This window comes from Tauraco erythrolophus, chromosome 4, assembly GCF_009769465.1.
Source record: "Tauraco erythrolophus isolate bTauEry1 chromosome 4, bTauEry1.pri, whole genome shotgun sequence".
In the NCBI taxonomy this organism is placed as follows: Eukaryota; Metazoa; Chordata; class Aves; order Musophagiformes; family Musophagidae; genus Tauraco; species Tauraco erythrolophus.
The window spans coordinates 5,142,282-5,157,547 of record NC_141468.1 but is presented as its reverse complement, the minus strand read 5'-3'; positions in this window follow the sequence as shown (position 1 = coordinate 5,157,547).

The following is a 15,266-nucleotide window of genomic DNA, read 5'->3' as shown; positions in this document are numbered from 1 at the left end:
GGTCTCCGGTCGGCGAGGCCAGCGCCGTTCCCCGCGGCGGCAGCGCCGGGCTGGGCTCAACCTGCAGCCTGGAAATGCCTCCCCGGCCGCTCCTCGACGGACGGAGGAGCTGAGTCTCCAGACGGATGCTCCGGGTCCTCGCGCCCATTTTAAAACCGGTTTTAAGCCCACGGTGCGGCCCATCCGCTGTTGGGCGTGGGGACAGAGAAGCACCGCCGAGGTTTCATGCTCCTCAGTGGGGATGCGCATACGTATATTTATTTTATTTTATTAAAAAAAAAAAAAAAAAAGTTGCCCGGGACAGGTATGAAAACCGGGAAACCAGCCGTGCGATGGGGTCGGTGCAGCCCAGCAGGGGCGATGGGGGGACCGGGGAAACGCGCCCGGTTGGGAGCTCCGGGGAAGGGTGGGGTGGACGGGCCGAGATGGGGGGAGCAGGTCCAACACCCCCATCCTGGGACTGTCCAGGGGACCGGAGAAGGGGGAGGCAGCGGCGGGGCAGGACTTGGCGCTGCCCCTCGCTGTCCAGCCTCGTCGGGGCCGAGCGCCGAGCCCCGCAGCCCGGGGGGAGCCGGGCACCGCTCTCGGCAGCCCATTAGGAGGACAGGGGAAGGGGGGAGTGGGTGCTGGGGGGGATGTTGATAGCCCTCCCCGAGCCAGGGGCTTTGACTCGCTCTGGGAAAGCTCGTGTTTCCTCTCTCCCCCCAGTTAGACAGGAGCCGCTTTGCCTACAGCTTTTTTATTTTGCAGGGTGCCCCCTCCTTTCTCTACCCCAGTTATTGGGGTGCACGGGGAGTGAAAAAGGGTGGGGGGACCAGGGCGATCTCTCCTGATGCGCTTGCCGGGATGCCCTGCCGGCTCCTTCCGCACCGAGAGGCCCCGCGACCTCTCCCCGAGGCGATATGAGGGGGGCGGCGGGGTGCCCCAGCACGGAGGGGGTCCCTTACCCACTCCTCCTCCTTGGGGGGGATTTTTTTGAGAGGAGGAGGGCAGTAAAGAGGGAAGCATCGTATGCAAAGCATTTATTTGCAGGCAAGAGTACAAACTTTCCACTCCCCCCCGCCATTTAATGCGTTTTATGGATGGGAGGGCAAAGTGTCTCCCCGGGATTTGCCCCTTTATCCCTGCTTCCCAAACTTCCCCAGACCCCAAGCAGACCCTGCTTGCGGAGCTGATCTCCAGCACTTGGAAAGTGTCACTTTAAAAATAAATATCTTTTAACTTCTGGGTAGAGGGTGTGGGTCTTAGTGCCGAGCTGGGCAATTTGGGCAGGTGAACTGAGATTCCCGGCCCCCCCTCCCACAGTTAAAGCCCTGGGACCTACAACCGTGGGATCACAGGAGGGAAATTTCCGTCTAGAGGTCACAAAAATGCTAAGCCATCGAGAAAACGTGCCTTTCTCCCTGTCCGGGGGTAGGAGGAAACAGCTTTCATTCAGTTGTTTGGAGGGAACGGAATGTTCAACGCAAAATAAAATGAATAAAGTAAAAAAAAAAAAAAAAGAAATGAAAGAAATAAAATAGTGACATGAAACGAAATGAAATGAAATGAAATGAAATGAAATAAAATAAAATAAAATAAAATAAAATAAAATAAAATAAAATAAAATAAAATAAAATAAAATAAAATAAAATAAAATAAAATAAAATAAAATAAAATAAAATAAAATAAAATAAATCAATAGCTAAACCGTCTGATCAGTGGCGGGGGGGAAGACGTGGGAACAACCCTGTCCCGACCGGGGGGGTGACAGGGTGGCACGGCGGGACCCTGCGCTCCGCCTGTCCCCTCGCAGCCACAGTCCTATTTTCGGGAGCAGGATACCCGCTTTCAAATCTAGTTTTCTCAGCCTTTGCCTGCATTTTCACCCCGCAATCTTCCTGTTCCCTTCCCAACCGAGGGAAAAACACCCCCCTCAAAAAAAAAAAAAAAAAAAGAAAGTAAACCCATCATTTTGGCCCACTCCTCGGATTAATCGGTGATCCCTGGGGGTTTTGCGAGGAGCGTTGGCCTTGACCGTCCTTTTCCCAGGCTGTGGCTGCAAATCCATCACCTCGCCCCCCCCCCCCAGCCCCCAGCAGGGTTTCCAGTGACAGCTCGGCGTTAATAGGAGCCCATTGTTGGAGCAATTAGCCCCAAGCTCGCCACCAGCCGCTAGATAAGACTCGGGGGCTCGGGGGTTAATTCTGCCGGGGGGGGGGGGGAGAACGGGGGGAGGCTGCGGGGAGCGGGGCTCCAGCATCCCTCCTACCTAGAGGAGGGGTGGAGTGGGGGGGACAAAATAGGACTAATTCTGGTGCTAAAAGATCAGGAGGAAACGCTTTTGACAAAAGTCACTGAAGTCCCAAAAAGGGCGAAAATACAAAAAAAAACAAAACAAACAAACAACCAAAACCAACAACAACAAAAAAAAACACAACACCCAACATCAATAACAACAAAAACAACTCAAACTCGGGGAGATGGGGCTGTTACCCGGCCTACCTCTCCCCTAAAAATAAGCAGTCGAAGGGCACTAAAGCTGTCCCTCACCATTTTTTTTTTAATTTTTTTTTTTCCCTCCAGGTCTTCCTATTAAAATAGATAGAGGGAAGGTTTTTCTGGTGCCGGGACCCGGGGCACTAAAGCTGCCTCCGGCCTCATCGGTGCCCACCGCCGCGACTGGCACCTCGGGGCGGGGACAGGCAGAAAAAGCCCCCTCCTCCCCCACATCCCCCCCCCCCCCCTTCCTTTAGCCCCCTTTTAGACGACAATTGACTGAAAGCGGATTAAGTTACGTTTGCCGGGCTGGGTTTTCTTTTTCCAGGGTACCAGAATAGTACAGGTAAAGCTGTACAAACAGCCGGGAGCGACGGATCGGAGGGTTACGGAGAGGACACGGCCCAAGGCAGAGCTCCGATTATTATTTTATTCCCCCCTCCCGTATACAGAAACTTGCTCTCTTGCCGAGGGAGAGGGACCCGGGGTTGCCAGCGGCGTTGCCATCTCCCGGCGCTGAGCCGTGCCCGCCGGCCGGGGCAGCCCCTCCCGGGGCACGGAGCCTGCCAGCCCCCGGGGACAGCCCCCGGCGTGAGGATGGCTGGGCCCTGGTAAGGCTGCTGAGATAATCTCGGGTTAAACAAAGGCGGAGAGAAGAGAGAATATTTTGTTTTTCTTCTTTTTTTTTTTTTTTTCCCCCTCTTCATGAATCAGGCAGGAATTATGATTTGTTCCCCCAAGGCCACCCCCACTCTCTCTTTATCAGTAAAATGATAATCAGCATCCTTTCAGCTAGTGGCTGGCAAAATAATAGTAGTAATAATAATAATAATAATAATAATAATAATAATAATAATAATAATAATAATAATAATAATAATAATAATAATAATAATAAAAGTCCTAGAGAAAGAGAGATGGAGACACTAGACTGGCACGACTCCCCTTTCTCATCCCATGCGAGCCTTCCTCCCCACTTCGAAACCAGCCACATGGGTGGTTTATCTTTTTTTACTCCTTTTTTTTTGTCACATATAGATATATATTTCCGTTCTCGTCTAATAATTCATTTATCTCTCCTTCGAGAAGATCGAGAGGAAACATAAACACACGCACACAAAGAAGTGCCGAGCCATGCAAATGCAGAGAGAAAACAAATCAACGTCTGATTACACCGGGTCCAATTTTTTCCTCCTTTCGTGCACCACCGCCCCCCAGACACACACGCTTTTTTCGGAGTAAATGATGCTATTTGATGGCGAGGCGGGGGGGAGGGGGGGGAGAGAGAGGGGGAAAACCCTGCCCTGCCGGAGAAAAGAAATTCGAAGAATTAAAATTAGGAGAGAAACTGGGACTTTTCTTTCCCCTCCCCCCTCCCCCCCCCCCCCCCCCCCCCCCCCCCCCCCCCCGTCTTTGAAGCTGAGAGGAGGGCGACTGCCCCGGGACACTGCAGGAGTCAAAAAAAAAAAAAAAAAAATCTGAGAAAGATCAAAAACCGGCTCCGCAAGTCCCAGAGGCGACCTCTCCCCCCGACACATTCCCCAAACTGCGCGGCACAGACGCGGAGAGGAGCCGGGCAAAGGGGAGAAGGGGAGGGGGGCGGGTTAGCCGTGGCATCCCCGCTGCCGGTGCCCCGTCCTGCTCCGGGGTGGCAGGCAGAGTCCAGCACCCTTCCTTCCCTCCTTCCTTCCCTTCCGCAGCTCAAGCTCAACCCGGTAAGTCCCTTTTCTCCTCCCTTTCCCTTTCTCAGACAGCAAAAGGGTAGCTTGTAAGGGGATTCTCCTTTTCCCTTTTATTCCTCTACTCTCTTTTTTTCCCTTCCTTTCTTTTTTTTTTTTTTTTTTCCTGCTCTCCAAGCCGCACGGGTCAGCCTTCCCGGCCCACTGCCCTGCGTGGATCCCTGCCGCGGCACCGGGCAGCGCTCCCGCCCGCCCGGCGCTGGGGTAGGGGCGGTCGGGCAGCGCTCCGGAAAGGCTTCTACCCCATAAATGAAAAAATAAGAGAAGAAAAAAACTAGAAATCCGCCTGAACAGCCCCTTCAAATTAAGGTGAGGTTAAGGAAATGCGCTTTAACCAAAAAAGAAACAACAACAACAAAACCCAAAGAATGGGGGGAGGCGTTTTATTTCGGATTTCTCGGCAGGACGGTTTCGAGCGATGGATTTGAAGGCGGCTTAAAGCGAAGGCAAAGCATCTTGCGGGCTTTAAACCCGAGTCGCGCCGTTTTCCTCGCACCCCATGGAGAAGGTGAAGCTGCCGTTGGGTTTAATGACTTTTTTTTTTTTTTTTTTCCCAAAAGCAGGAATCACCCTGGGACTTAGATAAAGCAGAAAACACAAATCGCCAGGCGGCTGGCGTGAGAAGAGGCGGCAGAATTAACACCAGCTCCTTGGCGAGGCGCGGGGGCATATCCTGACCTCCCGGGATCAAAACCGGAGCGATTTGCTCCGGGAAGCCTCCTTTTGCGGCTAGTTTAGAGGAGACCCTGCACCCCCAACACCCCTCAAAATAAACCTCCCGTGTTCACGACCCCGCACGACACGGCCGCATCGCACAGTGGCGCGCCCCGCTCCGTAAATGGGGCGGGGGGAGGGAGGGGGCGTATTTGGGGTCCCAGGGTCCCAAATTGAGATAACATCGGGAGGGAGGGGGAATCCGGACGACTTCTTTATTGCTTTAAGGGGGGACTATCCCACCCCAAATTCCCTTGAGGTGTCCAAATAGGCACCCCCGACATGCTGTCTTCCCCCCCCGCCCCGCCCGATGGAGATGTTGCCCTCATTCCGGGGGGCGAACGGAGCCCCCAGCCGGGTCCGTCCCCCTCCACCGCAACCCGCTCCCTACCTGCCCCTGCGAGGAAGCACTTACTCGTCTTTTTTCCCCCCTCCTTGAAATTAAAACACCCCCCTCGGCTCTGCAGAAAAAAAAAAAAAAAAAAACCAACCAACAAAAAAACATCCCCGGGGAGAAGGAAGCGCTTTGCCCCAGCCGGGAGCAAAATGCCGGAGGGGAGACCTTCCCTCTCCCCCCACTTCCTTCCCGAGAGCCTATTTCTCCTTTCCCGTGCCCCCCAGCCTGCCAGGACCCTCTCTGTCCTCTCTGCCTGCCCCGGTGGCCGGAGATGCCAGACCCGGTGCGCCCGGGAACAGGGTACCGGTGCCCGCCGGCCGGGGCAGTCGCCGCTGCATCCCCTGCCCGCGGCACCGCCGAGCCCCGGCTCCCCCGTTCCGCACCTGCGGCCCATAAATAATGGAGAAAACAAGCAGGACCGGTGACTATTAATTATCCGGTTGCATTAAAATCCGTCACCCGGAGCCCGCTGCCTGTGTACGGCCACGTGAAGGTAAGAGGAGATGGGATGGAGGGGGGGAGAGATGGAGGGATGGATGGATCGACAGATAGACAGACAGACATATTTTTATATTTTTCTCCCTTTTTGAAGACGCACATTTCTGGCCGGAGCCATTGCCAGGCTCCCTCCCGAAATACCCTCCGCCCAGTCTGAAGGGTGGAAAAATTTCCTACAAGGAGGGGAAGGGAGAGAGAGATCTAAATGCAGGGGTGCCGGAAGAAACGGGAAACTCTCCTTTCCTCCTTCGGGCACCGAGTCCTGCCGGAGCCCAAGAAAGCCCGGCCCGGCCCGTGGATCTCCCCGGGCGCTGCGGGCAGCGCTGCCCGGCGGGGCCGGGAGCCGGGAGCCGCGGGGAAGGTGCGAGGTCCGGGCCCGGAGCGGAACCATTTCCCTCTTCACCCCAGCTTGCCTTAACGGCACATCTCTCCTCCGCGGCTGGGGTAGCTGTGTTTTAGGTTTACAACACGTAAAAGGAGGAATCTGCGCGGGAAGGGGAGGAAGATCACCCTAATTAGATCCTATTAGAAGCGTGGTGTGCTTGTTATGTATAGATATTTTAACATAAACATATATAATGCTAAATATATAGTATATATCATGTACCATACAGCACAGATCGACAGAATATAGTCAAATCAACGTCGGTAAGCCTTATATATGGGAACAGCATAGAAACGCAGACGTCCTGCTGTTCGCAGCCGCGCTCGCAGACATCGGCACACGCGGGCACGCGCGGACATCGCTGTATACGGACATATAAGTGATACGCGTATGCGAGTCTGCTGTATCCAAAGGGATATGCACGTAGGGGCGAAGCCTGGCACGGAAAGGCCCCGATCCCGCATACGCAGATACACGCCTTCCCGTCCTGAGATTAATATTTCGCATCCCAGACAATGTCGTGTCCCAGCTTCCACCCCCGACCATCCCATTCTCACTCCTTTGCCCCTAACACCCGGGAGTGAAAGAGGTTTTTTTCTCACCCGCTTCCCAAATTTCAGCTCCCTCCTGGGCCGGGGGGATACTGGGGGGATACCCCAAGGTCACTGGGAAAACCCAACTCCCCCCACACACACACCAAGCGATAAGGGGGGATCGTGTTGAATTTCAAGCCCTTTGAGCCGAGATCCCCATCCTAATCCCCTCCACGTGGAGAAGGAGTAAAAGAAGGAGGCGAAAGAATTAAAAAAAAAAAGGGGGGGGGGAACAAAAAACAAAAAAAGGAAGGGGGAAAAAAAAAAGGCGGGGACACACACACATACAGATACAGACACACAAATCGGAGAATTTACTGACCTGGGCAGATGCTTTTTGTTTTGTCCCGCTCCGCTGGTGCTCTCAGGGCAGGAGTGCGGGAGGAGCGGAGCCGCGGTGGCGGCTGCTGGCATGTCGCAAGCTCCCACCGAGGGGGAAAACCTGGGGGAGCCGCATCCTCCAAACGCCCACCCTTGCCCTCCTCCTCCTCCTCCTCCTCCTCCTCCTTCGGGCTGGGCTGAAGATCAGAGCTCTTCCGGGTTGGGAAAGGGCAGAGAAAGAGTGAGAGAAATATGATGGGCCATTTCTTTACACACCCATCCCGGGAATCACATGGGGCGGGGAGGTGGAGGCGGGGTGGAGGGGGGGGGACGGGACGGGACACAGGGGCAGGGCCGGGGGGGTGGGACGCGCCAGGTACTGGGGCTCGCAGCGGTGTGAGCGTGATGTAACCCGTCCCGGCAGCAACTGTCACTGCCGTGAGCCTGCAACGCCTGGGAAGAGTGAGGGGAAAAAAAAGCAATTAAGCGTATGATCCTACAAATAACGCCGGGGCTCGCTCCGCTGGCATCGAAAGCTTTCGAGGAAAAGCGGTGACATGAACTGCCAGGGGCTGTTTCTTCTCCTCTGTCCCCGCTCCTCCTTGGGAGGGACTTTTATTGACCCTGTTTTCCTTTATTTTATTTTTTAAAATTATTATTAATTTTTATTTGATATATATGTCTATGTAATGCTCCAGGATCTGGACAGAAAAAAAAAAATATAATCCGCACACGTTCCTTAGCACTCTGAGAGCGGGGGGACACACACTGTCCCCCTGTCCCCCCGCTCCTCCGTCTCCCGTGTCTCTCCGTCTTCATCGAGACGAGGAAGACTCCCGGCCACATGCAGAAATGTGACAACTCTGCAAGGAAACACCGATCCTGAGGGTCGATCCCAGTCCGGGGGTCTGCCCCCCCTGCCCCCACTGTCTGTCTTCCCAGAGCTGGACGGGCTTGAACGCGGGGCAGATCTCCGTGTGGGGCAAACAGGACGGCCGAGGGGAGCTGCAGACCCTTCCCCTGTCTTCCTGGGGGCTTTCAGGGGCTGGAGAGCCGGGGGTGGGAATAAAAGCTCCCTCCCTGAGCTGCTGTAGAGCCGGAGAAGCCTGAGAGCCGGGCTGTGGCCATGCCGCAAGCTCCGGGGGATGCCCCAAATCTTGAAGGGACCGGCGAAAGGGGGCCGCTGGTTTTCCACATTTAACTCCCAACTCGAGTCAGTCCCAAAAATCTAATGTTGCAGCCTCAGTGTGCCCCCTACCCCCTTCCCCCTTGATACACGGGTGCATTTTCTCGCAAGGAAACTTCCCCGCGGTTTGGTGATGCTCCTTTTGATTATTAGGGGTGGGTGCCTATTTCTGCAAAGCCTCCCCCGGGCTGGGGTCCTGCCAGCAAAGCCGGACACAACCCAGAGGATCAGACTGGGGGTGGGTGGGGGGAGACATCGCAGCGGAAAACGCGTCCTGGGTTGTCCACGCTGTTCTACAGGGGTGGGCAGGTACGTCCCGAGATGGGAGAAGAAGTGGGGAGGGGGAAAAAATTTGGGGGGGGGGAGGGGAGAAACACATACATCCCGTCTATTTAATCCCAAACCCCACATCCACCACTTGCGTGAAATGCTCCCACCGGAGTAAACCAGAAGATCTTTATTCCCAGGGCTAAAGAAGGTGCGTGCAGCAGCTCCCAGGCCCCACGAGTGGGAGACCCACTCGTGCAGTGTGCGGGGGAGGTGGAGGGGGGGTGATGCAAAGCCGCCCTTCCCGGCCCGTCTCCGCGGTACCCGGCGGGGATCCCGCGCATCCCGGCGGCGCTGAGTGCCGGAGTAACCGGCGCTTCAGAAACGGGGGCGAAAATTGATCACTTAAGGGGAAAAAAAAAAAAAAAAAGATATATTCCTACTCCAGGAGGGATATTGTTGTGAGTTTTTTTCTGCTGACGTTGGGGATTCGCTATCTGCGCTTCTAGAGTGACTCTCTGTAAGGTGAAAGGTAACGCGATCGCCTCCCAATTCTATCTTTAGAAAACACATTCAATTAAGGTAATAACTTAAAAGCTCATTAGAGCTGCGAAGGGAGCCTTCCCACCGCGAAACACCGATGGAAACGGCTCGGGCACCCCAACAGCGGGAGGAGATGGGTTGAGTCCATCTACCCTGGCCAAGAAATTACTTTTGCCAGGGAAAAGCTTCGAAAACGAGTATTGTAAAGCCACGATATTTGTGTGGCTTGCACTGAGCCGAGTGAAGGAGCCGGGGCTAAATCCTTGCAGGGTATAGGATAAAAAAACGAGAACGCAGCTAAAATCATCGGGGTGTGTGTTCCCCATCACCGGGCAGGGAAAAATCCCTGGGAAATATTCTGCTCGCCACGATTTCTTCTCCCCAAAATAGTGCTGCGGGACAGAGGCGAGATCAACATAGAAGGCGATGTTGCTGGATCCCTCCAAAACTGCCCAGGAAAAAAAAAAAGGGGTGGGAGGGAGGTGGGTGGAAGGGTGAGGCAGCTGGATCTGGGATGTCTGAGCACATCGTGGAAGTGGGGGCGAGGTGGGGAAACGAAAAATCAAGGATCCCCCTGCAAAAACCGCTTGGGAAGCGCATGGAGATGGAGTCCCCGTGTTATTGTCTCTATTCCCCCAGCTGGGGCTTGCTGGGGAGGGGGTGGGGGGTGGGGGGCGGAATTTGGGCAGAGGCGCAGGCGCACACACACATACACTCCCCCCCACTCACCCCGCACCGTGAAGTTCATTTGCAGCTATGATGGCTGGTGCTTCAAAGGTTAAACATAACTAATGAGGCTTTAAATGGCACCCGGGGTTTATCATAAATATCACAGACCTTCCTCGATGCCTGCAGTTTAGGTCCGAATATACATTAAAAGCAATATTCAGGTAGCCAGAGGTCATTTAAATAAATAAATACATGCATATACACACACACACACATATATATATTTCCTTGTGTTTGTGTATATATATAAAAATATATACGTGGAATATATATACATGGGGTGGATGTATATGTATATATATACATATTTTTTTCCTTCTGTTTTCCAACTCACTAGGGGAGCCTGTGATTCTCCGAGTGCGTGTGGCTAATCCCACCTCTTGCTCTCCTCCTGGCACACGTTTAGACGCGTGTACATCGAAATAAATACCTCCACACGCGCGCACACAATCGATTCCGGCTCCGCCTGAACCAAGATTTGCAGTCGGACCCTCCATAAATATAAATCCATACGTTATTGTTGGTGATAGCCGCTCCGCCGGTTGCAGGAAGGAGGTTGGGGATGTTTTATTCGCTAAAATTAAAGTGCCTTGTCTGCCCCGGAGAGAAACCATCCCCTTTTCTGCCCCCGCCCCGGAGAAAAGTTGTTAATAATCAATAATTTCCCCCCACCCGGTTGTTAAAATAGTCTCCTATAGGTTATTATTATTTTTTTTTAACACCATCGTCGCAATCTTCGTTTCCAAGGAGGGGGGAGGAAGCACCCTCCGTCTTGATCTCCCCAAATCAGTCGGTTTGGCATCGATCCTGGGCTTTGTGTGCGCCGAGGATATTCGCTTTAAAACGATTTCCATTAAACGCAGCCTCCTACCTCGGTAGGATCGACCTAATGACTTTGTGTGAGCGATGGGGAGGGAGAGCGGGGCTGGGGGGAAACCTCGGAATTTCAAATAATTCCCCCCTCCTGCCCCCCCCCCCCCCCCCCCGTCTACCTCTTCTATTCACTCAAATCAGAGACTTATAAATAAAGTCAAATACAGAGCCCAACAAATAGCCCCAGCTGCAAATTCCTATCCATTAAAGCCAAAGGGCAGAATATATTTATAAAAATATATAAAGCACGTGGAAGTGGAGAATTTTAATTAAATCTTAGTGCGGCTCTAACAACATCGAAGTGATATTTCATTCGGAGCCCGCCTCTTGCTTGTGTTTTATAGCGTTTTCTTGCCTCTGACTTTATTTAAAATATTAGACGAGGTACAGAATTATAAATGACTCTTTCCTTATCTGTGCTGCTCACATATCCAGGATCAGAGGAGCTGATTAAGAAAGAAGTCAGAGGCAACGTTGGATTCATAATGATTCGGAATAATGAATCCTTATCTCTGCTTTCCAGATTATCACCCTTTCAGCTCCCAATGTTTTGTTACATGGGATAATTTATTGCATCTAATACATCACAATGAATCTGATGGCGGAAAGCGATGGGCAACGTTGGGGGAAAAAAAAAAAAAGGGAAAAAAAAAAAAGGAAACCATACCAAAAACCGAGGGTCCTTATTTTAGTTCGGTTTTATCCTGGGAGCAGTGAAACTGTTTGGTTTTTTTTTTTTTTTTTTTTTTTTTTTTTAATTGGGAAAGTGTAAAGTAAATCTGATAATAATAATAAAAAGAAGTCGGGGAGGGGGCGATGAGGAGCTTTAATTAGTGTGTCACTTTCAGACTGAAATTAAGAAAATCGACCGGAGCTTCTCCTCTCGGTGGCTGCGAGATCCTAATTTTACACGATGTATTTTTTATTTAAGGGGGAGATAATGCATCATAAACATTGAATAAAGCACGGAGCCGGGTTAAGATAAAACACAATTTGCATCTCTCTTTTTTCACCCACTTCTTTCTTTTTTTTATAAAAAAAGGAGGAGGGCTGCCAATAATGTTCAATTTTCTCCCCGCCCCGTTGCCGAATAAATACATGCATGGCAAAAAATCGATAAAATTGCTGGTAGGAGTCTCTCCCCTCTCTCTCCCTGTGTCTCTGCCTCTTTTTTTTTATTTATTTATTTTTTATTTTTTTAAGGCATTTCTTATAAACTGGAGAAACTCCGCGGGTTGCTTTGTATGCAAATGAACGCTGCTCTGTGTTTCTGGCTGCAGAAATGAAAAGAAGGGGACACACACACACACACACACATACAAACATTCACCTGAAATTATTGATATTCGTGTGCCTGAGGAGGGGAGGATCTGCTGATATTTTGCTGGATTCGTTTGAATCCTTGAAGGAAAGAGGCACCTGGTGTCTACCTCCTCACCTGAGCAGGGAAAAGATGCGTTTCAAACATTTTCTGCAGCGAACAACTCCATTTTACTCCCCTCTAAGGGGTGGGTTGTTGGGGGGGCGGAGGAGATTCCAACAGCAGTAACAGCAGCCCAGAAGTTCATCTTGACTGAACCACCGCCTGGGTCAAATCCCAGAAGGGCTCGAGCCCGTCACTCTCCCCCCGCCCCCCAAAAAATAAAACAAAACACCGTGTCGAGGGGTTGGGGGATGCTCCGGACCCACGTTAGAGCATCCCCGCTCCTTAATTTCTTGGACAGCACCGGAGAGAAAATGGTGCCTAAAATCCTCTTCGTGGTCAATTTGCTGTGCCTCGCTTTTTTTTTCTTTTTCCCCCTTTCTTTTTCCCCCTCCCCTCCCCCCCCCTTTTTTTTTCTTTCTTTGTGTACAAGCCCTCCTGATGCTAAAATTTTGGGGGACAGGTGCTGGCAGCCTTTTTCTGCCTTGGTTTAAGTTTCCCTGGCTCCTTCTCATCCCTTGTTGGCTCTTACGGCACAGGGACGGTGTTTAATCATTACCCAGGTCTAGCACGGTCCTTTTTTTTTTTTTCCAGGAAGCGGGAGACGCTTCTGAAATGAGGTTGAAAAATAACTCGCTTTTCCCCTTTGCCTAAAGGGGTCTTGAGATGGGGGGGACCTTCCCCCCCACACCACCCCGCGTGTGCGTGTTGCAAATGCGCGTCTCCCTGCTATAGGTTTATCATTTTACATGCGGTGTTTCACAAATTCCATCCGAACAGTAATCTCTGCTTCCCTACTCGTCCTCCACCCTATATTCCGTGCAATATTTGTCAAGGAATTTCAAGTATCAATTATAACCGCAATTTTTGATCCCCCTCCCCCCAATGAAGTGTAGATGATTTGATAGGAATACACATATATATAATACCGGTTCTCCCTCAGATGGATTTATTGGACCACGTCCCACCCTCAGCTGAACATTCAATATTCCAGCATTATCTCCGCACTTAAACTCGCTTTCTCCGTTTCTGTGCCAAGATAAATTTGCATAATATTTGCAGTTGTAATTAGCTGATGAACATCTCCCAGCCTTCCCCTTTGTTTTCCGTGCGTTTGGTCTTCAACTGATGCCACTTTTGATCTTTAATATTACAGTATCCCGATAGAGTATTTTATATCTTATCTGCCGCGCGTGAAAGTGGCGCAGAAAGGGAGCGAGGGAGAAAAAAAAAAAAAAAAAACAACCCCAAACTAAAACTGGGGAGAAAGGAGAGGGAGGAAAAGGCACTGAACAAAGCTGAACTAATCAGAGTTTGGAAAGGTTGCTTCAGATGCCTGGATCCGCAGTTACGGGGCAAACGCGATTAATGTTGAAATTAGAGTCGTTTAAAAGAATCTGGGGCTTGATGAGGTGAGGTACCGCCGGCATCTCTGCATCATCCCAGAAGGGCTCCGGGGGCTCCGGCGAGCCGGGGCTGGGGACACGGGGCATGGGGAGCGGCTGCGGGGGACGGGCAGCGTGTCTGTGCCCGCCGCTCCGGGTTTGGGGACCTCGGGAGGAGGCGCCCCGCGGACTTTTAGGGACTCGAGTACCAAAGTGTTGTGGGTTTTTTTGTTGTTGTGGTGTTTTTTTTTTTCTTTTTTTTTTTTTTTTTTTTTTTTTTTTTTTTGGTGGAGGAGAGAAGGAAGGAAGATGCTTTTCTTCACCCGGCAATTGCACGAAGAGCAGCCCGTGCTGGTTGCCCGGTACCCCCGAGCCCCCCCCTTCTCGCCTGTTCCCCACCGGAGCATCTCGAGTGAGCCGCTCCCCACCACCCCAGGGTCACCTCCGCTCGCGGAGCCGGGAGTAAAGGATGTTATCACGTCGGGAGGGTTATTAAACCGCTAATGAATGAGTGTCTGTGAGACTCTGGACGGGCTGGAGAGACTGCGGGAGGGGGGCCGGGGGGGAGAGGAGGCAGAAAGGCTCGATCTTCATGCCAATCTCTGGAACAAATAGCTAACATTTAACGTTTACACCCTGCTTGGCGACGAACTGGCGCTCCACGGACCCCTGATCCAGGCTAAAATGTCCAGAAAGCCTTTGGAGAGAACAAGTTCCTAGCTATCAGGTTCTTCTGATCTCTCTCCTCCTTTCATAGGGCTTTGGTTTCAGGCTGGACTTGTCCAATGTCTGCTTTACCGCTGCGCTCTCCTAAATGAGTGTCAAGGAGGCGAATATCAAATAGCAGAGAGGTCAAGGCGATTTGGTTAACCGTTGGCTGGGCTGATGGCTTTAAACTTGTGTGGGAGGCTGGGGACGTGGCAGGGGGGAAGGGAAGGAAAGGGGAAAAGGAGCTGGAGCCGAGGGGAAATAAACCCGAGAGAAAGGAAAGCGAGGAGCTGGGGAGGAAGAGGATGGGGTATGGGGAGAGATGAGGGGCTTGGAGAGCCCAGAAAAGCCAAGGTCAAGGGTTTCATGGTGGTGGAGGGCTATGGAAACCCTTGGTGGAGGGTTTAATGGTGGCCCTGGCTAGGCTGGGGTGTCCCTGTCCATCGCGGGGGGTGCATGTTTGGGAGCGTTTGGGCGACACATGTATTCCAGTGGCATCACGTTTGGGCGTGATCCCGGGTGTTTTATCTGGGAGGCTGCAGGGTGCGGATGGGGGCACCCTGGATGAGTGGGTACAGCCGTAGGGGTTTGAAGATGCAGAGGGAATTTTGTAGTGTGTGGGTAGGGGGGGGGCACACTGTGTTTGTGTGCGGGGGGAGAACCCAAAGGTGCATCTGAGAAGGTGCGTTTTGCAAAGGGTGCGTGAGGGCAGGGCTGGCCGGGAGGGCTGAGTACCTGGGTGAGGGTTTGTGGTCCTGGGGTGATGCAGGGCATGTGTGTTTTGGCATGAGGATTTAGGGAGATGCCCCATATGTCTGTGCCTTAGGAGGAGAGGGGGATGTATGGAGATGTTTGCCTGTGGCGATGGGGGCATGGCAGGATGGGGGCAGGTGAAGAGGCTGTGCACGTATGGAACATATAGGGACGGCTGTAAAGCAACGAACTGTGCCTGTAGCCAAAGTGTGAGGTGTGAGTAAGTAGGATGGGCTGCACACAGGGCTCATGCAGGGGTGCAGGGCCGTGGGTG